This window comes from Peromyscus leucopus, chromosome 11, assembly GCF_004664715.2.
Source record: "Peromyscus leucopus breed LL Stock chromosome 11, UCI_PerLeu_2.1, whole genome shotgun sequence".
NCBI lineage: Eukaryota > Metazoa > Chordata > Mammalia > Rodentia > Cricetidae > Peromyscus > Peromyscus leucopus.
This window is the reverse complement of record NC_051072.1, coordinates 25,215,351-25,242,637: the sequence shown is the minus strand read 5'-3', so window position 1 is coordinate 25,242,637 and position 27,287 is coordinate 25,215,351.

The following is a 27,287-nucleotide window of genomic DNA, read 5'->3' as shown; positions in this document are numbered from 1 at the left end:
ACAAACAGGCATTTCTTGACATTTTAAACTATCCCACATAGACTCAATCCCAACTAATCATATTGAAATGTTAATAATTTAAATATTAAAGACACAATCCAGTCTTTTTGAACTTAGTTGCTTATTCTTTTAAAAAGTACAGACATGACAAGGAGCATTGGAGAGCTCCCTTCCCTCCACCAGACAGTCTGTATGTCTCATTGCTTAGACTCAAGCAACATTGCTCATCATTTGCGCAAAAATAAGTCAATAAATAAAATGTAAGAAAGGAAAAGTGAAAATTACAAATGAGATAGCAGAGAATTTAACCTGGATGGTAAAAAGTGTGGCTGTGTATGATCTCTTCCCTGAGTTTTTACATTTTAGGTCATTTAGACACTTGTGACTCTCTCAACCCTGACTCATCTTGGGGATGCCAGTAGCATTTGAGATGTTATGCCAAAGAATTATCAAGAACCAAAGCATCGAAATTATTCCCATGTGAATGTGAAACTCAATCTTCTTGACTTTTGAAGGAGACATGATTCCCTTATAATTCCACCATTTTCAATACCAGTAATTGCACACTGAATCAAAAGACTGATGAAGAACGGAATTGGAAGCCTGGAGATAATTTAAGAATAGCTTAGGTAACTAGACCCAGCCATTGAAGAAGAACTCTCTAGGGGAGGTCTCAAATGATCTTGAGTCTTGACCACAATTCCTTGGACACCACCGCAGAAAAAGAAAACACAATTTATGTTTACATGGCATCTGAGGAGTCAGCTTGAAGTGATTTTTATAGCATTTTCACAAGTGATTTAAGCCACTAATTAATTGGCAAATGTTCAGTCCCCATCCAGTTCAGTTATCTAGGTCAAGAAAAATAAACAAGTCAACGCAGTCAGCATAGGAAGAATCAGAGACATCTTTTATGGGCTTTGTGGAGCATATTTCTTTGCTGTGATGTCCTAAATGACACACTTACCATGGTCTACTTGGAGTTCAGAAATAAGTTTATTTCCTGCTTGGTCGATGGTCCTAGGTTTTCATGCTGATTTAAGACAAGCCTATGAAGTCCAAAAGCCTTTTTTTAAGGGCTTTAGAAAACAAAACAAATAGATGGACAAACAGATTGAGAATAGACAGATCTATATTGGATGGATGGATGGATGGAGACAGACAGACATACAATACACATAGGGGGTCGTCTAAAGATTAGGCATGGGAGGTAAAATGATACAGGAAAACAGGACACAATTTGTTTTTCTTGTCCCTCATTGGAGCTTCTGCTCTAATGAAAGAGACTGACAACGGGTAGATAACCTTACAAATAACACAAATTTTATCACTAAATCAAACGCCTAAAAATGAGAGAAAAAAATAACGAGGAAGCAAAACAGCCAGAGAGGTCGGGGAAAGGCTTCTCTGAGAAGTGATTGTTGAGGTACAGTTTGGAAGGGACTAGGTAAGGAGAAGGAACGAGATTCTAAGAGAGAGAGAGAGGGGCCTACACGAAGGTGATACGGCAGGAGAAAGCAAAGATATGAAGCAAAAGAAAACCAGTGGAACACTGAAGAAAGAGCAGGGCCAAGTGTGCAAGACCGAGCTGAAGAACGTGTACCTGCTTTATTGTGCCTGCACCTTCTAGACAATTAAATGACATGACAGGAAGTGACTAGGAGTGTTTAAAGAGGAGAGGGACAGGGTTAGAGTTACAGTTTCATGACCATCAGCCTGTGTGAGCGTGGGGACTCCACGGGAAGGACCACCCAGGGACAAGAGGGAAATCAAACTCTCAGGAGAAAGCTCTTGCTCTTCTCTGGTGTAGATGCAACTTTGGATCAAGATGCTGTCGATAGAGATGGATCACAGGAAAACCAGCAGGCGTTGAAATTGGATTTAAAGAATGAAAGGGATGTATGGACCAGGCTTATGAACGACAAGTAACTTTGTCTTTGGATTGTGGCATGGAAGGAGCAAAACAACATCACTTCAAATGCCAAATACTGCTCATGACTCAGGCAAGTGGTATTCAGAGTCCGAATCCAGGATTCTGAATATTTTATGGTGCTCAGAGGCCTTACACTGGACTTTCAGAATTAATCTACAGCAAAACTCTTGGAAACTAGGAACTAGAAAACTACAGAGTTCTATTTTTGGTTAAGACACAGGCATAAAGATGATCACCTTCCTTATAACAAGAGAAAGTAATAGAGAAGCTAAAAAAAAAGAAGAAGCACTACACACACATACACACACACACACACACACACACACACACACACACACACACACACCTAAATAAACCAACAGTGGAGATAAATACATCAAGGAAGAGGGTAAAATGGCAACTATTTTCATACTTGCGGCGACTGGCCTAGCGTGTGTCAGGTAGACAATCAGCCCATAAACATGGGTAAAAGTTTGTTGGGATGCAGAAAAATCAGCTGACCTTCTAACAGCAGCGTGGACTCCATGAAATATTGGAATCTGGAAGAGTCCCAAACACAAAAATAAATTTCTCAGAACAATTCTCCACCCTGGGAAATTTGCCAGCTCAGCAGCAGTTGGGGCAGAGTTGGAAAGCAGGGAGCTCTCTGTTGCTTTTCATTCCTCACACAAACCAAGTCCCAGAGTGTCTTGCAGTGGTATTTGAAGTAAAATTTAACTAAGAAAGCTGCTACTGAATATTCTCTAGTTCAAAACTTGGAAAGAACAAAAAGATGAGAACTCCATACCTGCAACAAGAAGTTTGGGATAAGTTCCTTTCAGACGAGGATAGTCACCATCATCCCAATGGCAAGGAGAAAATTGAGAGTAACTAAAGTTGCTTCTTCTTCATAGCTCAGCTAGATGGTCCAGGAAGGCTCTCAGTAAAAATCTGCTTCCCAGATGGGTGGTGGTGGTGCACACTGTTAATCCCAGCACTCAAGAAGCAGAGGCAGGCAGATCTCTATGATTTCTAGACCAGCATGGTCTACAAAACTAGTTCCAAAATGGGCTATATAGAGAAACACTGTCTCAAAAGCCAAAAACCAAACAAAGTAACAACAACAAAAATCTACTTCTCAATTTTTGGACAAGGAAAACAGAAAACTCTTTTTTGGTAAAAATACAACAAAAATATAATTATATTTGTATGCTGTATCTCTTGTTATAAAAAAATCTGGTGTATCTTCTACTGGTAACTTGATAGAAATGTCTAAAATATTATGAAAATGAAAACCATGAGACACACAAAGAAGAATGAAAATGTAACCTATAATCAAAAAAGTAAACAGTCAATAGAGACAGACCCCTCAATGACCAGAACCGTCTCTAAAGTAACCACTTTAAATATGTTTAAAGGTTTAGAAATAACAATGAAAAGAGGAACTGAGAGAATTTCATCAGAAAAAAAATAAAGCTCTGAAGAAAACCTAGAGAGAGATTTTAGGACAGAAAACATGATGTCTGAAACAATAAAAACATGGAACAACACAAGAGTAAACTAAAACAAAAGAAAGACCAAGAATGCAAGGATAGATCAATACAAAATAGCCAATATGAAGTATAGAAAGCAAAAAAGGGGGTTGCTCAAAGTGCAAAATATACTACCAGGGACACTTGAATTAAGAGAAAAAGATGTCCCATATATATGGAATTACATATGTGTAATTGAAACTACCAGTGTATTTTCTCCAAAATATAATCTATTAGAAGTCAGTAATAAAATGATCACCTCAAAGACATTTGATATTTAGGTAGTAAGCCTCACACTTCTAAATAGACCTTAAGTTAAAGAAGAAATGCCAGTAAACTTTTTTTAAAGGTCTGATCATGTATCTGTTGCTCTAAAGATTTGTTTTTGATTGGACTCAGAAGTAGAAGTTCTTAGTGTGGACAGCCTAAGTCTCTTGGCAATCTGTTCATCATGTTTTTCTTTGGCTTCCTTCATCTCTTGACCAAAAATTTAGCATATTCTGTAGCGTCATCCTTATTTTTCTTGGTGGATTGTCTTTGTGTTGCAGGACACAAAAACTGAATCTTGGGTGCTTTGGCCCTGGGCTTCTTTGTTTTGTTTAAGGGCTGTCTGGCAACATATTGGTGGATATCATTTTCTTTAAAGAGACTGAAAAGGTTTTTTTTTTAAAATAATAACCAAGTTGAGAACACTCAGATTGGCATACACAGTGCATCCAATGAACACATTTGCACTCTCTCCAGTTCTCCTTATTCTATAACAAGATGCCCCTTACTCAACAGCAGGCGAACGCTGCTAAGGGTCAAAACTCTTTTCATGGGAAAATCTTGTTTGTCATTTCCACCACTGACTGGGACCACAAAAGCCTTCTCCTCTTCACTCAGAACATCAGCAGCTACTCCTGTGGTCATGCACTTCTCATAGAAAGCATGAAGTTTGCATTTATCATCCATTTCAGAGTTTCTGAAAGCTAGTGGCTGAGAAGGAGATGTTCAACTTAATCTTGGCATAGCCAACTACCTAGGAGGTGCCACGAAAAAGAGCAAGAAGTGATAGGAAACTTAATAAAATATTTTGTTCTGAGTAGCAATGAAACCAGAATGCATCAAAATGTGTGGATGTATTTGAACCAATGTTTAGAGCAAAAGTGATGGTTTTATAACAGAAAAATAAGAATGGTGTAAAAGCCAAGAAAAAAAGAAGCATAAAAGCTGATTAAGACGAAACAAAGCTGCTTGCAAACAGTATAATTGCATGCACAGCAAATCCAAAGTGAACACCAAAGCAATGAACAGAACTACCAACAGGTCATGAAATACAATGGGAATGCACAAAAATCAACTTTTTGCTTCTATCTTCTGTACCAACAACAGACAGACAAGAGAGGCAAGCAGACAGACAGAGAAACAGAGAGAGAGAGGAGGAGAACGAGAAAGAAGAAGAAGGAGGAGGAGGAGGAAAAGATGAAGGAGGAGGAGGAGGAGAGAGGAGGAGGAGGAGAGAGGAGGAAGAGAGAAGAAGAAGAAGAAGAAGAAGAAGAAGAAGAAGAAGAAGAAGAAGAAGAAGAAGAAGAAGAAGAAGAAGAAGAAGAAGAAGAAGAAATTTAAGTAACATCTACAATAGCATCAAAATGTGTCAAATACCTAAGGGTACAATTTTAATCTATGTACAAACTCTCTATTTCTGTAACTATAAAAAATAGTGCAGAGAAAAGATTTAAAATGCTGAAGCAAATGGAAAGATATACAAAGAGTTATGTTATATGTCAAGACAGGAGGAGTCATTATTACTGAGGCATCTTTTTTGCCCAAATTAATATAGAGATTAAGCATATTCTCATCAGAATCCTAGCATATTTCTTTGGAAATTTTAAGGCTTGTAAAAGCTGAACTAAAGGAGTGTGTTAACATGAGGAAAAGCAAATAGATCAATAAAAAGAGTCCATAAAAGATCAGTAAACATATAACCAATTGATTTTCAACAGGAATCAATGTATTGATAACAGTAGTGATGTTGACATCAAATGTTTTTGGGAAAATGAACATCAATATAGGAAGGGAAGAAAACTGTTGATCCCCTACACTACAGCATTCAAAAATTGTTTGAGGGTGGTTATGGATCTAATTCTGAAGCTTTAGCAAGGGGGAAAAGGAATATTTTCATGCCTGGGAAAGTGAAGAATTTTTGTCAGAATGAAGAAAATACCAAGAGTAAAAACTGACCCTCAACTTTGTCAAGATTAAAAGCTTCTACAAGTCAAAGACACAATTACGAAGGTGAAACCAAGGCAAGCTGTGACTGTGGGAAAATGTTTGTGAGATATAGTCATGAAAAGAGATTTATTTCCAGAATACATAAAGCTCTAAAAATCAATACATTAAAAAAAATTAACCCAGATACAAAGGGGGAAATATTTTGAACAGGTATTTCCCAAGAAAAGTGTTAGGAATTCCCAATAAACACACAAAAAGATGATTAATGTTTTAGGATATTGGAGAAATGTACACTAAAGCCATAGTGAGATAATGCCATCTGGTTAAAATTATGAACTTATCATACCAAATAATGACAAGAAGTTAGAGCAACTGGAATTGTCAAATATTACTGAATAAGAAAGTAGAAAGATACCACCACTTTGGAAAACCTTTGCAAGTTTTTATATGAATTCTACTTTATGACAACTCATTCCTAGGAACTATGCCTCAGCTACAAAAGGCCCTGTGTATAAATATTCATAGCAGTTTTATTTAAAATAGCCCAAAGCTACTCTTTAAAGGGAGCTATACATCAAAAGAATAAGTCATTTGTGAAATATTCATAGACTGATTTCTAGTCACCCATAAAGGTGGTAAGAATAGACTCAACAATGGGAATGGGTACTGACTGACTAGCCCAGCCAGAAAAGAGAATGAACTATTGACATTCAGCAAGAACCACAACAAGGTGATGGAAATTGAAAGAGAGGTTTCCTCTCTAGGGATAAAGGAATGGAGAAAACAGAGCTGTCCAACGTTTCGGCTTCTCTGGACCACATTGGATGAAGCATTGCCTTGCATCACACATTAAATGCTTAGATGTTCTATGAAGCACCTTTCTGAAGCATGAAATGTATTGGGAAGACAATAGCACCCACACATTTTTTCAAAGCCATTAAACTAAACATTTAAATCTATACATTTCTATGTTAGTAAATTATATTTCAATAAAGTGTGTGTGTGTGTGTGTGTGTGTGTGTGTGTGTGTGTGTGTGTTCATCCCCTCAGGTAAACAAGCACATTTCAGCCCATGAAAAATACACATGAAGTTGTAGATTCTATTCTCAATCCAGAATATTAAACGTATTCTAAAAGCATGACCTCAAAGGGATAACAAATTACATAAAATTGAGGGAACTAGAGAAGTTTTGCTTTGAAAGCAGACATGCACAGGGCTCCTTAACAAATAAATTTTAACACAATGTGAGCTATCTTGGCACCCTGGCTATCTGGGCAGCTTGCTCACTGTCAGGGTCCCTGGGCAATGCAGGTGGGCAAACCTTGACTCAAACTCTTTGAGCTTCTTGGTGATGGGGCTGGATCCTGGACTCTCTGGGCCTCAATGTCCTGGGAAGTAAACTGAAGAAAGGACTGTAAGGAAACATCAAAGAGGGTAGCAGGAGAAACACTGAGTGCCTACCACACAGGCAACCTCCCTGAGAAGTTGCTGTAGTTACTCCTCAAGTGGAGGGCGTGGCCTAGGGAAGTGTTGAGAGCAGGTGGAGACCAAAGTCATCTGGCTGGAGGTGTGACATTGCCATGTAATCAACCCAGAGGGTGTTGTTACCTCAGAAGACACTTGTCTATATTATAGCCACATGCCCTCCCTCCTTTGATGGCCCTAGATGTCTCATTCTAAGATGCACCCCAACAGCCACACAACAGACTTGAAAATAGTTCAGAATACCTACCTGGACCTTCCACAATCTAGACATAGGTCAACATGTCACTTTTAGGGATGATAGAAACAGTGGACAGATCATTTCCAATCCTATTCCATCAGAAGATCACACAATGAAATGGTACATTTTTTTTTATCACTTCTCTAATCAGGTTTTCCCCCCCATTATGGTCCTATGGATGTCTATTGTATGCTTTCTTCTCTGTGTAAGAGGGGGAATATATCTTTCTTATGTTTGACTGGCTTGTCTGTGATATCCAAAGAAACTCTAGTTAGGAACTATGTATAATATGAGCCCCAAGTAGGAATATTCTCTTTTGCTTTACACTGTAGTACTCATAGAACTTCAATGAAAGGCAGAACTATAGTGGTTTTTCATTTCCCGAGATGAAGGAGTCCTCTCATGCCAGCATCCACACAACACTACCCACTGGACTTCTGGGCTTACCTCCATCTCTTCTGCAGTCACAAGCCTCATTACCTTGCCAGGCCTCTTGCATGCATATTTAGAGAACTCAAATTGGAAGGTGTGTTTGTTTGCTTCCTTATGCTGAATTGAAATCTCCCTTTCAACAATTCCCCCAGGATTTCCCTTCCATTCCCTAAGAACAGCCAGAATGAGTATGATTCCCCACTCATCCAACAGGTCTTTTCTCACGCATCTGCTTTGCATTACTATAATGAGGTACCCAAGGTGATGTACAGGAAAAGAGGTTTGTTTAGCTTGGAGATTCAGAGCTGAAAACTCACACAATTCATGGCCAGCTTGAGGGAAGACTTCCTCCTCGGCTACATCACCTCATGGCAAATGGCACCTCAGTGGCGGGAGCCTTTAGTGAGATTATGACCAGCGTGTGGGAGTAGCAGCCAGTCTTGTTGGCCTCTCAGTAGGTTCCGTTTCTCAAAGGTCCCATCACCTCTCAACACCACCAGGTTAGGGACAAATCTCCGACTCCTGTGCCATGGATGATAAGCCACTCCAACCACAATATGACTGCCACTTCCATCTGTAACTGAAACAGAGCTGTCCCTTAACCCCTGCTTCTCTTATCACAATTTGCCTTTTTTTTTTTCAGGAAGTTTCACTATCTAGCCCAGGCTGGCCTAAGACTCAGCTCCACCTACCTCTGCCTCCCAAGTTGGAATATAAGGCATGCCTCAACCCTCCTGGCTCTATCTTTTTTGACAAGGGAATGGTGTCTTTAAATGTGGCCACACTGATCTGTATTGTTTATAGCTGTGCCTTCAGGACCTGGCACATGTCTGCCACATTACAGGTACCCCAGCTAACCACATCTCTCTGATTTACTCGGCTGTTAGTCAGAAGTGCCCATCACCCCTTCTCGGGTTCTATAATTTCTCTGAGCTGCTTGTAGACCTCAGAAGACAGCTTACGCCTTACTGCAGCTTTATCGCATAGGATGTGCTGAGGAATCAAATGAGGGGCTGGAGGGATGGCTCAGTGGTTAAGAGCACTTGTTGCTCTTGTAGAGGACCTGGGTTCAATTCCCAGCACCCATGTGGCATTTCAAACCACGGCAATTCACAATCATGTGTTACCCCAGTTCATGGGGACCGGATGCAGAAGATCCAAGGATCTTCTGGTACATGGTGCACAGATATACACAGGCAAAACACTCATACAAATAAAAATAATAATTAAAAGAACTCTATTACTGAGCTACACCCCCAATTCAACCCCCCCCCACACACACACAAGCAAACAAAAAAGAATGCAAACGAACTTCCAAGTGAAGAGACACACAGATTGAGGTCAGAAAGGCTCCCAAGCACTAGAACTCTGTACCCACAAAAATGAAGTAGGAGCCCTTCTGGGTTCGTGGAAACCTTAGACCTCCCCCTGCACTGCTGAGACCCCTGTACTCTTCCCTTTATCACACAGCAGGATGGACTACCAACTCTGAAACCATCCCCTCTTCCCTGCTAGATAGAGGAAGAAGGAGTGGAGCCAAAGTCTCAAGTCTTTCGCTCACACTTGGCATTTCAGATGACCAGTTCCCATCTTGAAGCCCACAAAGAATAGTGGCCCCATTAAACAAAAGATGCTCTTATCAGGCAGGCAGTTCCTAGGGATTCAGCAGCCTGGTATCACGGGATCCTATTGCTCCAAAGTTACAGGGTCCTAGCAGCTCTGCGTCAGAACCAGAGAGTTAAAGATGAAATAGTAGACCAAAAGCACCTCTGTCTAGAAGAGCTGTACAACACACACACACACACACACACACACACACACACACACACACACACACAATGTACACATACATACACACACATACATACATAAATGAAAATGCGCACACACACAATGTACACATACATACACACACATACATACATAAATGAAAATGCACACACACACACACACACACATACATACACATCTGTTTTGTTTTTCACATTTAAACATTCCAGTGATCAAAATACAACCAATTAATGTAAGAATGCATGAATTTATATGTTTAAAAATAGCAAGCATTCTCTCCTTAGCTCTCTGTGACCTTCATTATCTCTGTTGCTTCACAGTTTTCACATCAGAAAATGCCAGACATCACGTCTCTGTGACCTGGGTTGGTACAAAGTATCAGGAAGCCAAGAGTTCATCAGTCTGCAGAGAATGTGGGCTTTGCCTGAAGGCACTCAGATCTGAAATGCTTTTAACCACAGCCCGTCCAGTCCAACATGTCTGAGCCCAGCTGAGTCTGTAGGCCACAGTTTTCCAAGTCCTCCTTCAACATTCTTCCTTGGACATAGTTTCAGGTCCCTCATCATCCCCTGAAAGCATTCAGTTTGTCAGTGTCCCTCTTAAAGTTTTCTTAGTTGGCCAGCAATCACAGGTCTAGGGGGCCCGACATACAGGGGACGCTTGCTACCTTCTGTGGTCAAATGACTCTCCAGGCAGCCCGCAAGGCCTGAGGCCTCTCAGCAGATGTCTCAAATTGTTGGACCCAAGGGAATCTGCAGTCAATATGTCTTCTTTTTTCCATGAGGTGCTGACAAGCCACTTAATTATAATAATAGTTAAGAAACATCTTAAACAAAGATTTCTGGCCTGGGAAAAATCTAGAACATACGTTTCTTTGGTACAAGTCTTGATAGGAACAAGGTTCCCTGTTTACCAGGGTCTCCCAAAGGCAGATGAGGCCCAGGCAATTGATCTAAGCACCAAGGAATAATCCAGGCAGTTGCCCTCCTGACCACAATCAAGATGCTAGCTGACCCTAGCCCTGAACACGTGTTAGGATGGTCTTCAGCCTAACCCCTGCAGATTCAGACTATCAGCAGGCTTTCCAGGGAATATCACATCTTTACAGACCCAATTTGGACCATTGTCTTGATCAACTGTACCAACATCACTCATACATTCTGGAAACTCTGGAAGTGAGGCTCCTTAAGTGACAAATGTACCTTAAAGTTTCAGAGTCACACGTCTAGATCAGGTTTAACAAACCATTTATGAAAAGTTCGGACTTCTATGGAGCAAGGGGTAAAATGGAGGAAATCATATGGACATTCAATAATAGTTAAAATGTAGTCATTTGTTATGAGCTGAATTGTGTCCCTTAGAGAAGATGTAGACATACTACCTTCTGTACCTCAGACTGTGGTCTTGTTCTGTTGTGTAAACCTCAAACTTTGTGGTACTTTTCTATGGCAGTCCCAGGAAACCAATTATATACACTAATTAAAAATGCATACTTGATAAATATGTATCTTAGATCAATAGCCACATATATGTGTATACACACACACACATTAATTGAAACTCAGCATCTCCGATAACACATATGTGTTAGCTCACAGTTGGTGTGATGGTTAGTGTTGCTCACAAACACGAAGAAATCTAGACTCACTTAGGAGATGAGCCTCTGGGCATGCCCATGGAGCATTGTCATGATTATGTTAATTGAGGTAGGAAGCTCTGTCCACTGTGGGTTTCACCATTCCCTGGAGAGGATTCTGGACTGTGTAAGTGGAAATGGGGAACTGTGCCAGACCATTCATTTCTCTCTGCTTCTGATCATACATACAATGGGACCAGATGTTTCAGTGCCTTGACTTCCCTACCATAATAGACTGTCCCCTTGATCTGTCAGCCAGAAGAAGCCTTTCTCCCTTAAGCTGCCTTTGTCGGGTTATTTCATCACAGTGCCCACATTAGGGCCTCTGTAGAATCCTGCCTGGCACAGTCAGGGGGCTCCTTCAGGTCAGGTACAGTGCGGAGGTAGCGGTGATGGTGGTACCCCAGCCACTCTCCTCCTTCTGAGAAACAGGCACGGCTGATGTCCTTCCTGCTTCTGGCTTCCTGAGCTTACAGTTCTACCTCTGTTCCTCTTATACCCAAACTTGGCCACATAGCCTCTTAGTAGGAGGCTGACATTCACTGGCACTCACCTCTGTTGCTTGTGATCCCAGGCTCCAATGATGTCATCACCGCACAGGGACAATTAGAGGCACCTGGGGAGCTTCAGCAAACTTCATTCTCCTACACCCCGCACCCCAGATTCTCACATGCTCATGTGAGAATTACAGGTTCTACACAAAAGAATACCAACCATTGCTCTATTTAAACAGAGACATTCAAGGATCTATCTATAAAAATACGTGAACTAATTGATCTAACCTGTGGCCTGTTTTTAAAATGAATAGATTTGATAACACTGGACTTGAACTGGTACTAGTTTAAAGGTGGCAGATCTGAATTAGAGGTATAGCCAGCTCAGTGGTAGAGGGTTTGCTTTGCTGGGTTCAACCCCAGCAGCATAAACAAAACATGTTTAAAAATTTAAAAATCAATGAAAAAGTCTTCTGATCCTATATGCTGCTATATTGAATTTAACTTTGCTTTCCTAAACTAAACAAATCCTTTCCATCATGTCATCTAGACGACTCTTGCCTCAAGTACTGGTTTTTGTCTCTGAGTTGCCCACGGTTTTAGTAGGTTCCCAGGTTGGTTTCTACAGCCGTGTACAAGTACCAACATATCTGTTGCTAATCCAGTTTCTTCTCAGGAAGACCTCTTTCTCTGGGGGTAGAAAGACTTGGTCCCAAGGCTCAGTCTGGTCGCCTCCAGCCTAAACTTTCCTGCCCCTGGACGCGTCCCAGGGCGCAGCTGCCCAGACTGCACAGGGTGGTTGGACGGAGCAGAGTGGGTAAGCAGTCCAAGATGCACCGCCGAGGAAAAACAAAGCTGCTTCCTCTGCCTGAGCCCTGACAGCAACCTTAATGTGGAAAAATGCGTTTGTGGCAATGCTTCCATCCTTTGTTGAACTTAGCTGGGAACAGCACTGCCAAGTGCAGAACGGCTGGCCCTGGGCAGCGCGGGGCACATATTTCCACAGTCTACTCCAGCATAAACAGACCACACTTGTTACTATGTGAAGCGCCAGAAGCTTCCCCGCAAGAGGAAGACAAGGGCAGCATCTAGGGAAACGGTTGAGGGGACACCCGTACCCATCTTCCTCTTCTCCTAACCCTTCAGCAACACCCCTCCCTCTGTCCTAGGGTGCGGGGCTCTCAAAGTCCTCCGTGGCGGCTTTGGGTATCCCATCCTACCATATGGATGTGCTTTCAGGGTCTGATGCTCTGTGCCATTGAGGAGTCCTCGGTTTTAAAAACCAGGATAGCAGGAAAAGTGAAGAATGCGTTTCCTGTTCCTGGCTCTTAATAAGGAATGAGTCGTCAAGGGATGTTTAAGCAATATAGAGATGAGGCATTTAGATTCTGCAGCCTGACTGGATGTCAGTCTAACCTCATCATTATGTGTATCAAGAAAAGTCCTATAATTAAAAGCATAAGAGCCCAAATCTCAGAGACTGAACATAGGTTCACTTCTCATTTCTTCACTACCGTACCTGAAGCTGAGATGCTTGGCTCCACACAGCCATTCAAGGACTCAGCCTCCTCCCGTCTTGTGACCCTGCAAATATCCAAAGCCTTGGAATCGGGGAGTGGTGGCAGCGATCTTTGGTGCTTGTGTACCACTGTTACACACTGTTTCAGGAGTCGGTGTTCGGTTATCATCTCACCTATCTGCAAAGGCGATTGGGGAAGGTCTTCCAGCTGTGCTCTTGGAGAGAAAGAGGAAAAGATTTGTGGGAAACCAGCTGTGTCTTCTGCCATGGATGCTTACTTGAGAAAGTTGCTCAACCAGCATTTGAGTTTCTTCTACTATTAATTGAGTGTGCTATTTGGGGTTCTATGGAAATGCAGACTCTTAAGCCTATAATCTATCAGTCTCCCCACCTCTGTGTGTGTGTGTGTGTGTGTGAGAGAGAGAGAGAGAAGAGAGAGAGAGACTCTCTGTCTCTGTGTCTCTCCTCTGTCTCTGTCTGTCTGTCCCTGTGTGTGTGTATGTGTGTGTGACTCTCTGTCTCTCTCTGTCTCTGTGTCTCTCCTCTATCTCTGTCTGTCTGTCTGTCTCTCTGTGTGTGTATGTGTGTGTGTGTATGCAGATGATCCTTGAGTTGACTGATAGTGAAATTGCTCCCCATTAGCAGTGTTATAAGTTGAAACTATCTTAAGTTACAAATATATTTAATACAAACAACCTTCTGAACATCATAGCTGAACCTCACCAACCTTAAAGGTACTGAACGCTGCATCAATCGGTCACTAGTGAACACCATAAGAGAAGACTGGACTTCATATTGCTAGCTCAAGAAAAGGTAAAAATTCAAAATTTGAAGTATGGCTTCTATTTAATGTGTACTAATTCTAGAATACCATAAAGTCAAAGAGGTTGTTCCCTGGAAGCTGAGGACTGTGTGTGTGTGTGTGTGTGTGTGTGTGTGTGTGTGTGTGTGTGTGAGAGAGAGAGAGAGAGAGAGAGAGAGAGAGAGAGAGAGAGAGAGAAGAAAGATTTTAAGAAGAGGTTTATTTTAACTGGCTCACACATTGTTGAGGCTAGAAAGTCTGAAATCTGCAGGGCAGACCAGGCTGGAGGCCCAGGGAAGGGCTGATGGCATAGGTTAAGTATGGAGGCAGAATTCCATCTTGCTTGGAGAAACCTTCATTTTTCTTCTTTGGAGGCTTCTAACTAGTCAGACGAGGCCTACCCTCATTACCTATTTAATCCAATTTTATTGATTTAAATGTTAACCACAATTTTAAAATGCTTTTATAATAATGTCTGTTCTCCTACCTTACCAACTGTCAATGCTGTGGCAGACTCAAGTTGACAGACACAGCCATGTGTCCCAGTGGCTGTGATACATTAGGCCACCCAGGACCATGGCAGCATCCAGAAAGCCCTCTGTATAGATTAGTTCACTGTTATTACTAGTGTCACCTACACTCCTAGTGAGGCCTGAACACAGCTGTGTGTCACCACATCTGGAATGTCTTCTCAGCTGTCCTTCAAAGCATCTAGGGAGCAACTGAGCCACACAGGGCTTAACTGATGTCAATACAGTTTATTTACTTTTTGTTCAGATCTTTGCATCCAATTGCTCACCCAGTCCTCATGATCTCATGACGTAGGGAAGTCCATATTACTCCTACTGTTCTTACTTCAGAGCTGAGCTCTGGAGAAAATACCTCCCCTCTCCACTGACCCTCCGAGTAGCTACCCTGTCCCCACTTCCAACATCTATCCAAGCATAATTGTCTTTCCCTGGGCAGGTGACACATTTCTCCCGGCCTGATGTGAAACTCTCCGTGCATTATAATGCCAGAGAAATAAGAACATGAGGAGCACCAGGTAAGCCTGACTGGAGTATCCCTGTGAACACTGCCTGTGGAGGCCCTGTCAGTTACATGGGTTTTGGTGAGTGGATCTGGACGAACCAAATTCACCCTTTAAAATATTATTTTTCAAAGAAGAAAAACAACTCCACAATTCAAGAAACAAACACGCGCATGAACTTTTGGAATGTGGCTCTGTTTATGAAAGATTTCCTGTGAGACAGAGCTGACATCAGGCTGACTTTGGGCACAGTTGGGAGACAGTAAGAATTTGTCCTCCAATTACCTATGTTCTGGGGCTGCTCTTTTTTTTTTTTTTTTAATTTTATCTTTAAAGATTTATTTATTTTTTACTGTATATGTGCCTGCTTGTCTGCATGTGTACCATGTGTATACAGGTACCCAAAGAGGCTAGAAGAGAACACTGGCTCCTCTAGAGCTGGAGCTGTAGGTTGTGAGGCACCCCATGTGGGTGCAAACTGAACGTAAGTCCTCTGTCAGAGCAGCATGCATTCTTCATCATCGAACCTTCTCTCTAGCCTCATTTTTGTTCCCTCCCACAGCCCCTGGATCGCTTTTACATAATTGTTTACACTAAATAGATGCACAGACGTAAAAGCCAAGAGTCTGGTTAACTAGCTTCATTCGACCCTAACTACTTGAGCTACCCCAGATATCTCCTATTCTTTGGTTTCTTTTATTGGGAATTGAGGGGCTGGATGGATCCCTGGTAGGGTTTACCATTTCTCAGTCTGGTCTTTCTTTCCAGACACCTGTTGATCAAGACTTAGAAAGGACTTCCTTTCTTCCGAAGCATCATTCCTAAAGTCTTAGTGAAGGAATATAGTGTCCCCAAAGCCTTCCACACAGAGAAGAATTCGGAGCTAATGGTGGGAATCCAGCCATAAAGCCACTCTGTTGGAGAAATCTCTGAGGAAAATGCCCCTCCAAAACCTCTTAAATCATTAACTTGGGACACAGTGTTCCCCACCCTCCCCCTAGATAACCTGGTGTTTATGTATCCAGCCCCCAATATTTAGAGAGAGAATGTTTGTCGAAGCTGGAAGGATCATCCTGGTAACTGGCCCCATGTGGTAGTCAGAAGGAGAAAGTCATTGCTCCCCCAAACCCCAAATCCCTTAGAAGGCAGATTATTTCAGCTACTTGAGCTAGGTCACTTTGTAATGCAGTTGGTAAAGAGCCTCCTGCCCAGCCAAGAGCACGATCCCCTCTCCCCAAGGACACTCGTGACCCCCACAGAACCTTTTCTCCCTGACCTGTGTGGTGGCCAATCATGTTCTTCTGAAACTAGATACTGCAAGGTCAGACTTGTGCATAGCAAAAAAGGCCGCCCTTGCCCACTAATCCAATGAAAGGATAGCTTTACACGGGACTCATAGCTTTCCACTCAGCCCATAATGCCTGCATGTGTCTGGGGCAGCATTGCTGCTAAATACCCAAGACAAATCTGAGCCTGCTGGGTTGTCCACCCACTCTTGCCGACTCTGAACAAAGTAAGTCAGACTGTGGGGCGGAACACAAGCCCAGCAGTTCTGTGACTGGTTCTGTCCAGTTTATGTAACTCTTGTAGGAGGTGACCTTGGAAGACTTGTTCAAATTCTAGGAGATCTACTGCCTTGAGGTTTCTATCAGGAAGATCATCACGCTAGCAGTCAAACATTTCTCCCTTTCGTTATCTTCTTTCCAAAACACAATTGGAAATAACACACATCAACACAGACCCTTGACATGGCAGTCCAACAATTTGACTCCCACTAAACTGAGGAGCAAGATCTTAGAAAGGTTTTGTAACTGCCGTGAGCTGAATTATGCTGTCCCCTCCCTCCTAAGACATACATTGACTCCCTAACCCCCAGTGGATTTGAAGACAGGGTCTTCAGAGGCAGGTTAGGTTAAATGAGGTTTTAAGAGTGCTAATACAGTATGAATGGTATCTTTGTAAGAAGAACAGAGATAAGAGGTCCACAGTGAACAGGTGTACTCTTTCTGCTTGAGCCCAGAGGTCATGCTGACACATGCTGGCACAAGACACAGTGTGGCTATCTGTAAACCAGCACAAGTGGCCACACCAGGAATCACATTGGCCAGCACTTCCCTCAGTCTTAGACTTTCAGCCTCCAGGCTGTGGGGAAATAGATTCATTTAAGATACCCAGTCTATGAGATTTGGTTCTGGCAAATCCAGTAATCCACATTTAGGGGATGGATGGAGGTGGACCCCAACAAGAACCTGCATTCTTCCCTTCCTGCCTGCTTCCTATCTCAGACCACTCAATGCTGGATCTGGACATTTGCAGGCTTCTTTAAAATCGGGACCCCATCAGTCAGAGCCGCAGTACCTTCCCTCACCTAAACTCCAGCAGTAAAGCTCTCCGCACTGATAGGGCCCATCCTAGCACATGGCCATGAAATGTGTTTAACTGGTGACTCTGTAATAGTCACTTGACCTCAAGTAGGAATGTGACTCTCCATCTCTGGGCTTAATCAGTTTGGAGGTCACTTTAACCTTTTATTTCTTAATAAGCTGTCATTTCATGTTTTAACTTTTAAGAATGAAAGATGTAAACTTTCCAACTAACACTGGAAAATTACAAACTTCGGCAAATGGTCATTTGGTAGAGTAAAGATAAACTGTAAATTTCTTCTTTAGCACTAGGCTTGTATTGGAAAATAAAAGATTGAAAATAAAAGTGAACAAAAAGAAGGACTCACTGGTTTACAACGTCCATAGCCATTCAATTTATTTTTATTGTATCCTCCTTTGATCAAGATAGAGAATAGTTCAGGATATTATTTACTTTATAATTGATAACATTTATGTGTTGAGAAGTGCCAGCATTGACCCAGATTGGGGAAAGAGTAAGTGAAGATAAAAATCAATGTGTTTTACCATTTGAATAGTCTAGATATGAAGTATCCCCATGAAAGTCTCCTGAGTTTAAGGTTTGGTTGCCAGCTGGTGATACCAGCAAGTAGTTTTGGGTCTTGGAGGGAACTCACCTAATTCAGCAGTTTAGACCATTGATGAACTTCTAATTATTAAGAGGTGTGGGGAGTGTGGCGCAGCTTTAGTCCAGCATCGGAGCAGAGCAGGGTCTCTGTGAGTTCAAGCAGCTGGACTACAAGCGAGTCAGGAAAGTGCAAAGTAAAGAAAACTGTTCGAAAAACCAAAAAAAAAAAGAGGAGTGTAACCCAGTTCAAGAAGAAGGCCATTAAAGTCATGGTCTTGAAGGACACACACAGTATATCCCATCACCTCTACTCTCTCTGCTTCCCAGCCATGCTGAAGTCAGCAGCTTTCCTTTGCCTGTGTCTTCCCACCATGATGCTCTTCCTCATAAGCACTGGTTCGAAAGGGACGAAGTCACGTGTCCACCAACTGTGACCTCTGACATCATGAGCCAAAGGAAATCTCTCCTCTCTTGCATTGTTTGCTCAGGTGTTTTGTCACAACAATGAAAAACTATTTTAAATCTGGAAAGAAATACACACAAAATTGCCTACAGGTGTCTATACAGACTTGCATTTGCCCATGTGAGCATAAAGTACCCTTGAAATGATTCACAAAAGGAATCAGATGATATTGGGTTTTTTAGGGAGAAGAACTTAAGAGACTGAGGAGACAAGGGGAAAAGCACTTTTTAAAATGTCCTCTATGAATTTTTCCTATATTATTTACTTTTGTGGTAAAGTATGCAAACCTTAAATTAGCTTCTAAGCTAATTTTCCATGTTCATTTGACCACACAACTAGATCCCAAATGAAAATACAGAATCTTCTCAGAACCCAGGACCTTCTCAAACTCAAATGATTCTCTGTATACTCATTCAGTTAATACCCAACCTCCAAACTATTTTAGCACAATATATAATCTTTCATGTCTGGCTTCTTTGTCTGTGTAGTATTTCTATTAGTGTTATTCATGTTATTACACGTGTCTGTTCTTTTTGATATTATATTGTTGTAGAATATTAGTTTAAGATGTGTTACATTCATGTATGCTACAGAATATTTGTTTAATGATGCAAACATGTGTTGCATTCTTTTATGTTGGATTTGTCTAAAACTGTAAAGCTGTGTTACTTTTCCTGCCTAAAACACCTTATTAATCTAATAAAGAGCTGAATGGCCAATAGCTATGCAGGAGAGGGAAATAGACGGGGCAGAGAGAATAATAGGAGAAATAAAAGGGCAAGGAGCAAAAAACGGGGGAGAGGAGGACACCAAGGGCCAGCCACACAGCCACACAGCTAGCACAGAGTAAGAAGGAAATAAAGATTATATAGAATAAAGAAAGGTAAAAAGCCCAGAGGCAAACTTTAGTTAAAGAGAAATGGGATAATTTAAGTTAGAAAAGCTGGCCAGAAACAAGCCAAGCTAAGGCTGGGCATTCATAGTAAGAGTAAGTTTCCATGTATTTATCTGGGAGCTACAGATACTATATAACTACATTATATAGTATTCCATTGTGTGACTATATTACAGTGTGTATGTATCTACCTACTGTTGATGGACATCAATTGTATTCAGTTTGGGGATATCATGAATAAAAGCTGGCTGAAGTGTTCTGGAAGTATTCTACAAGTCTATTGAAGGGATTGAAAGTGTTCATTGCCAAGGAATTGCCAAATCACAAGGTGAGGCTATATTTAACATTAATGATGTTTCCAAGCAGTTTTCCCACGTGTTTGTACCAATGTACACTCCTGAATCTGTATGTGAGAATATCAGTCATTGTCCAACAACTTCATCAGCATTTGGAATCACTAGAAAAAGACTCTCAGCAAGAATCTTCTCACTGTATATTCTTCTATACCCTTTGATTCTAGAATATGTATATAAATATATGTTCTATTCATAAACAAACAAAAATTTCTATGAAAACATAACAAAAATGCAAGTAACAATTAGGAACACATTATTCTACATTTTTCCTTTATAGAGATAGATGGCTTGCAGACTTCAGATGTGACATACAAAACAAAAACCAGTGCAATGATGTTACCAGGGCATTTACACACTTGCCTGTTGTCCTTTAAAAAGAATCACAAACTTCCAGAGAGAAGAAAAAGGACAAATGTTTACTAGCAAAATATCTATGAGTGTGAAAGTTTCACACAGAACTTTCAGTCTGGAAATCCTAGAATTATAAACAATGATGTGTGGTGTCCTCAGCAAATGCCGCCTCTTTATGTGAGAGATTCCATTTCCCTCATCAATAAAACGGGATGCACTACTGCCCAAATGAACTCAATCAATGTTTCCATCACCTACCTAGCAGGTACAGGACACACACAATTATAAGAGGTGGTCTTTACTCTCAGGAAGCTCATAATTCCAGTAAAGAAGAAAAAAGACGGGCGATGTATAGTCACAGCAGACTGTTGGAAGCACCATAATCCAGATACGCTAAACACACCACAAGAGCCAAGGAAGTGTAGCCAGATGCACAGAGCAGAAAGATTACCAGAAAAATATTGTTGAGCTGCATATCTTGTTGTTTTAGCCTACTCCCATCTCCACCCCACCCCAGCCCACCCCATCTGCCCACTCCCCCACCCCGTGCTAGTGAATGAACTCAGGGCTTCACATTTGCCAGGTAAGTGCTCTACCACTGAGCTATAGCCCTAGTCCTGAGCTGAATTTTAAGGAAATCAGTGAGAATTACTTTAATTATAAAAGGGAAAGTGTGGTGATATTTTATTTGTGCTGAAATGTGGTGATATCTTATTTGTGCTTTAATAAATAAAGTTTGCCTAGAGATCAGAGGAAATAGGAAGCCATTTTAAGAAACAAGTCAGGCAGCAGTAGCACATGCCCTTAATCCTATCACTTATCAGGCAGGATCTCTGTGTGTTCAAGGCCACACTATGGAACAGAGCCAAGCGTGGTAACACACACCTTTAATTACAGTACCAACCATGAAGTTTTGGAGGCCTGTACAGACAGGAAGTGACAGAGCTGGCCAGGAAGAGGAAGTGATATAGCGAGACAGAGAACAAATCAGATGGCAGAACAATAAGGCATATAAGCCTGGGTAGACAGGAAGTCACTTTTTTTTTTTGGAAGCTGCAGAGTTGGTGAGGTGAGGTTAGCTTGTAGTCTGTCCTATTCCTCTGATCTTTCTCTCTGGCTTTAACCCAGATTTCTGGCTCTGTGTTTTTTATTTATTAAGACCATTTAGAAATTCGTCTACAAGGAAGTGTGTTGTATATTCCACACAGACAGAGCAGCATACGCAAGGCCACAGAAGCCGCAATGTGCTTAGTACTGCAATACTGCTGTGTTATTGGAGTGCAAAGTATGTTTGCCACTGGAAAATGGCTCAGCATGTAAAGGCACTTGCTGTGAAAACATGAATCCAAGTTCAATCCTGAGAACCCACGTAAAAGATGGAAGGAGACAAACCATGCCACAAAGTTGTCTTTGACTTCCACATGTGGACGGGCTACTTGTGCCCCCTCATTGTGCGCGCGCGCGCGTGCGCGCGCGCGCACACACACACACACACACACACACACACACACACACAAGTGCAATAGTGATAATTAGGATTTTAATTAAACATTTTGAAAATTGTGCATTTGGGGTAATAAACAAGGAAGGCTAGGGAGATGAATGGGGCAGGAAAATCATTACAGAATTTGCTTCTAAAGGAAGGAACTTTTATCTTTATCTTGAAAGTTTTGGCAAGCCACTGGAAAATCTTAAGCAGAGAAGTAAGGTGATTTTCAAAATCGAAAGATGATGGAGGTTTTTGTATGCTGCTTGTTTGGATAAAGAGCCAGAAAGGAAAGAAATAAAGAGGGGAAAGGTATGTCACTGGGAAATGAGAACGGTAAAGAAAAAAAGGTAAAAAGAGACAGAGAAAGGAACTGGCCTCACTATTTTAAAGATTTATCTCCTATTTTATGTGTATGTGCACTGAGTGTATGTATGCATATCATGTGCATTGCAGGTGCCTGTGATAAAGCTGACTGCTAAACATGAGTGCTAATGGACACGCATTTCCTGTCTTTGGCTAATGCTATACCTAGACACATATTCTGGCAGAATGATCCCATTCCCACTGGCACTGTCTGAACACCCAAATACGAGAAAGTACCCAGCATCCTTCAGGAATTGAGATGAGAGATAGGTTGTGGCATGTTCAAAAAATTAAGAATAAATGACTTAAAAACATGCAAAACTGTGGATGAATTTCTTAAATATAATTATGTATGCAAGATGCAGATATGCATGTATCTTAAATAGTTTTCATGATAGAAAGTCCAAAACCAGACAAAATGAATCTACATCATGTGAAATGAGAAGAGGTTACTCTTGGGAATGAAAAAAAAAAAAAAAAAAAGCTGTATCAAGGAAACAGGACTTCAGGACAAAATAAACAAAGACATTCTGGTGACTTATAAGTTATGTCATTTTAAAGGGTAGGAGGTGGTTAACACTAGCTTGTAGTTGGGGGCATTAATAACTACTGAAAGGGGAGGGTTTGAGGTAGGCCCACCCCTTTTAACTGCCACAGAATCTAGCATTTCTAGTAAGTGGTTCACGCCTTTGAGCTAACTCGCCCTAGTATTTCCTCTGCTGTGAGACACATGGCTTAGAACAGTACCCAAACAGCAAGATTCAGAGGGAACTTGGACCCTGCCTTTCTGCAGGTGGAACGGGTATCCTCCCTGGCTCGTCAACTCCCCAAAGAAGCCAAAGTCACCTGAGACATGAGAAATGTCAAGGACTTTACAAAGCCGTCACTCTCTCCTGGCAAATGGGAGAAACCACAGCAAGGCTAAGGGAATAGGGCCCATGAAAGAAAGATCTAGAAGCCTCTCTCTGTGTGTGCCACTGCCAAGCCTGCTGTATCCCAAGAAGTCTCTCCCAAGAAGACTGGACATTGGTCACACCAAGGATGGCCACTGCCTGGGATCTCACTGCTGTCATTTTGGCTGATCACTGGCATCGAAAGAGAGACCTTGAGAAAGATATAAGCACCCTGTAGAAAGAGCAGAGGCCCCGGACCTGTGTACAGAGTGTACAGGCAGCAAAAGACCAACCAGGGGCTGGGAAATGTGGGAAGGCTGCCCCAAATCAGTCTTCTTCCAACTTTTTGCCCAAGTTCCATAGGCACAACACGTATCTATGTCTTGGGCACCAAATCAGAATCATCGCCTGCTGTAGTTTGAATGCCACTCACTCTCACCAATAATAAGGGGCGCTTAGTTCTCAACGGCGAGACCTGGCAGACACTGATTGTGATGTGACCACCCTCATGAAATCATTAATACTTATCTCATTGAATGGTTTGGGCCTCACAGGAGCAGATGAGTTCACTGGAGCAGGTTGTTATAAAAGAGTAATGCTCGCCACTCGCCCATCATCTTTGTCTTCTCTTGCTGTGTGACATCTCTCTCTGTGTACCATGTGGCCATCAATAGAAGTCACTGAAGTGCTAGACTCCAGACCTGTGGACTAAATAAACCCTTTTTGCTTCATAAAGTTCTCAGCCTTGGTATTTTGTTACAGAAATGCAAAACAGACATAACTTATTAAGACATAATAAGTTACAAGACATACTATCACTTTGCCAGCAAGGAAGAAAAAGCACATCTATTGTAATTTGTGAGATTTATTATGATTTCAGAGTGCTGTACATACTCAAATTTTTATTTAGAGTAGATACAATACGGGTCAATTTTTATTTTTTTAAACCCTACAATTACATTTATTTACTCTGTGTGTGTGTGTGTGTGTGTGTGTGTGTGTGTGTGTGTGAGTGAGTGTACATTTGCCACGTTACCTAGGTAGAGGTCAGAGGACAACTTATGGGAGTTGGCTCTTTCTTTCTACCCTGTTTGAATTTAGGTCATCAGGTTTGGGATCAACCACCTATACCCATTGAACTCATATATCTAGCCCTGGAACAAAATCTTCAACAGCAATACCAAGCTTTATTATGAAGAAGCCACTCTAGTATTAATACACTTTGGTATTTAGTACTCTATCCTATCCTATTCTATCCTGTTCTGTCCTACCTTACCCTACCCTACCCTACCCTATGCCATGCCGTGCCATGCCATGCCATGCCATGCCATGCCATTCCATTCCATTCCATTCCATTCTATTCTATTCTATTCTATTCTATTTGTTCTTCTCCAAAATACTGCCCATGGTCCTTTAAATTGCTTTCATAATCTATTAATGAATTTCAATCTGTAGGCTGAAAAGGAGCATGGTCACAGTCAAAGCATAAGACTTTCCTGAGAACCTGAGGCATTTTACTGAGTCTACTGGTCACACAATAGCACCCAACTGGTAAGTACTTTGCAATTTATTATACGCATCTCTGAGCTGGACTGCCTGGAAACCCAGGAAGGACCAACACGTAGGCATTGCTATGGGAATAATGCGCGACACTGCTTCTGTTGGTGTGCTCTGCTATAATTAAGCCATGAGACATGTCAGCCAGGGCATTTCTGAGTGCTGATTGCAGCATACCTCCTGTATGTTGTAAGGTGTGTGTCCAAAATTAGAGTGGCTGAAAGCCTCTCCAAAAAGTATAGTAATCCTTCTCTGAAACACCCCTGCCCCGGGGTGGTAGGCTGCCATTTGTGTCAGCCTGCTCAGGTGGGAAGCACACTAACTTTTGTTTTACAAGTCTCTACATATCCGAGTACAATAGCCAGTAAAAATGCTGCCCTGTGGCCCCAGCTTAAACAGCTTAGAGTTTAGTCTGTGCCACCCACTCAAGAGCCTAGGGAGAAATCAGAGGAGCTGTGCTTTGCTTGCACATTGCTGGAGCCCTCTGCTGTGTGCTACGCATCATGAGGGTGGTGGTGGGAATGTGCTTTGTGTCACACAGATAACCCATCGGAATTCCAGACAGGTTGAACATTTTGTCAGGAGCGCAGCAGTAGCAGACCTATGAGTGAGGTCTCTTATCTTGTGCTGCACACAAAGTGAAGACCCGTCAAGAATTCTCCACCAAAACAGAAATAAAAAAACAAAGCAAAACTTGGTTTTCCAAAGAGTTTCCAGGAATGTACTCTTTCCAGCAGCTCAGTACACACTGCATAAGCTTACATAGGATTAGCCTGAGCAGAGAAAAGTATTTTCTTACTCTTCCTGATTGTTATAAAGTTCCATGTATATCACCTTGAAGAAAAAAAAAAAATTGAACATCCTCCCATAGGGCAAAGGCATCAATGAAGTCAGAACACACAGCAAGAAAAAAATAGTGACCCCCAAACCCAAAACCAAAGTCTTAAAACCTGGAGCTTAAAAAGCAGAAGAGCTCTGTTGGTCTCAAGAACTCTTCTGCTTTCCTTGGGAGATCATGTCCATTGCTGCCCTTTCATAGAAGCTAAGATCTTCCGGATGTTTAGAACCACAACAACAGATTCTTAGGGCTGCGAAGAATTATGGTACAGGCTGTTCACTGCACAAGAGCATTCGGCCAAGAAGATGAGTAAGGCCAAATCCCAGCCTTCACTCCTTCACTCCTTCATTCCTTCACTCCTTCACTCCTTCACTCCTTCACTCCAATTGTGCATCTTGGGTCAGAATTACTTCTGTTTGTGAAGAGGTACTATGAATGTGGAGAAAGGGACTGTAAATGGGCATCAGATCCACCACACCTTGGATTGCAAGCCACTCTCCACCTACCCCATAGAATAATATGGAATTTTAATTCAGGAAGTGGAACGTGAGCCCAGTTGTACATAGACTCGTGATATGTCTGAAATGCAGCTCCAAAACCCAGTTTCAGCCTATTGTTTAGAAATTGCTTTTAAAAATCCTCATGTAACTTGATGAGAGCTGAGGGCTAAGGAGGTCAAACTAGAGAAAGTAATATGTTTTTATACCTTAAAGTACGAGCAAACTAGACTGATGGTCATTAAAATGGACTGTACTTTGGCAGAAATCCTCCCAGGGCCTCCAGCTCTGACCTCAAATCCTAAATTACATAAAGGATATTTCTCCCATCTGGAAAACTCTGAGTTTCCATTATCCAACCAGAAGATTGACTATTTCAGTTATTAATCAACTCGATGGATCCTGATAGAAAAGTCAAACAGCAACCTCTGTTAGCATAGGCAGTCCCTCTTCTAAGAAATGCCAGGCTGGAAACTACATGTTGAAACTCCCCAGTTCTGCCCTGGCCCAACTTCCAGCAAGTTCTCCTGCTTTGTCACAGGACTGTGTGGACTCATGCAAATGGAAATATGTGCTGTTTAACAGACCCACCCTGGTCCTTGTTCCTCTGCTCCTTTCTTTTCCCAGGGGAACGTCATCCCTTGGTTGATTTTGGGTGACTGTTGATAAACTTCCTTTTCCCTGGAGCCTTTCTCTGTTCCCACAGTGGGAGCCTAGCTCTTGGTCTTTGTGATTCTGGGAACATGCTTACTGCTGTCTCACTTAGAAGGTCTCATCCAGGCTCTTCACTCTCACCCACCCCCCACTGCCCTCTACACACACACACACACACACACACACACACACACACACACACACACACACACACCATGACTGGATTCTCTTCATCCGGGACTCCATGTTGAGATTTCCCCAGAAACCCTATCTCTGCCATTCTTTCCTCTCTCAGGTATTTCCCGTTCCCAACACTCCATTGCAACTTCCATAATATTCACACTTCTTTGTTTACCTGTTACTCATCTGTCTCTCCTACTAAATTTTGATCTCCAGTGAGGGCAGGCACCTAATTTCTTTTTTTTTTTCTTCTACCCATTCTTGTTCACAGAGTAGATCAGTACCCAAACACTGGTTGAATGAAGGTGTGAAGAAACCTCGAGACATTTAGTTTTTACTTCTAGGTAAAACTTTAGACCTTATTGCCCAAATCAGGACATATTTAAGGATGAATGAAAATGCTGATTATTAGTTATGTTCAGATGAATATGCATAAGCCATGCCATATGATCACCATCTATAGTCTTTCCTAATTTTTTTTTTCATCTTTAACAATTAAGTTCACAAGATTCATGGTATCTTTGGACACAAAACCATTTTTGTTGAAGTTCTTCCTCTTCTGGATCAAATATTTTCCTTGATGTTTGCATAGGGTGGCTTCAGCCCTGCCAGCGATATCAGGCTTCCAGAAGACAGAGTAGGGAGATGGCTCGGAGGGTTTGTAAAGCCTTTGCCAAGCAAGTTTGGGGACCTGA